We start from the raw sequence: 779 nt of genomic DNA, 5'->3' as shown, positions 1-779 counted from the left end.
TTCCCAACTCTGTTGCCCAAGTACCACCAACACGGAGGCATGGCCGGCACCCGCCCCCCCGAGGCTTCCCTCCCGCGTCTGTACCCCGCTGCACTGTCCCTGCTGTGTTTACGTGTCCATTTCCCCCTGAGGTGAGTGCGGGGGCTGTGTGTCTGCCACTTCCATCACCAGGCTCTAGCTCAGCGGTTCTCAACCTTCCTAAAGCCGCGACCCTTTCGTGCAGCAGGAAGCAGCTGATCGATGTTTCCGGCTGATTGATGTTTCTGGCTCTCTATCCCTCTCCCTTCCTCTCCGTAAAAAAAATCAATAAAATATATTTTAAAAAATAATAAAGATAAAATAAAAATGAAATACAAAAACAGTATCGTGGGCCCCAGTACCCTTCACTCCAGGAATCTCACCGGATCTGCTCCATGGCTTCCCTGGTCAGGGTCCGGGGCGGGGCCCCTCGCGGCTCCATTTGCCTCCGAATTTTCTGGAACAGGATGGCCTTTTTCTGTCGTTTCAGGGCGCTGGGGGAGAGAACCAATGGCAGAAGCCGTGCGTGGGAGCAACATGGGTGGCTGCGGCGTCTCGGGCTACATCAGGGCGCGCCCAGCCCTCGTCTCTTTGTTCGCTGCCCCGGAAATCTAACACCTACGACAGCGGCCCCCGGGCCGGGCGAACTCGCTACGCGGGCGACGAAATACGTCACTGGGGAAGGGACCCGTGGCCCCGAAGGAGCTGAACACCTGCCCCTGCGCCTCTGAGGAGGGAAGAAGCAAGGGCCGCTGCGAACG

General features: G+C 58.0%; 1 protein-coding gene across 1 annotated transcript in view; it reads right to left on the bottom strand.

Annotated features, from left to right (window-relative positions):
- Nucleotides 1-779, bottom strand: part of LOC102763331 (tubulin polyglutamylase TTLL13P) — a 21,391-nt gene that overhangs the window by 549 nt on the left and 20,063 nt on the right. The gene's annotated exons all lie outside the window — the stretch shown is intronic.

This window comes from Myotis davidii, unplaced genomic scaffold (assembly GCF_000327345.1).
Source record: "Myotis davidii unplaced genomic scaffold, ASM32734v1 scaffold324, whole genome shotgun sequence".
Classification (NCBI taxonomy): Eukaryota; Metazoa; Chordata; class Mammalia; order Chiroptera; family Vespertilionidae; genus Myotis; species Myotis davidii.
The sequence above is the reverse complement of the archived record's forward strand: the minus strand, read 5'-3'. Positions and strand labels throughout refer to the sequence as shown.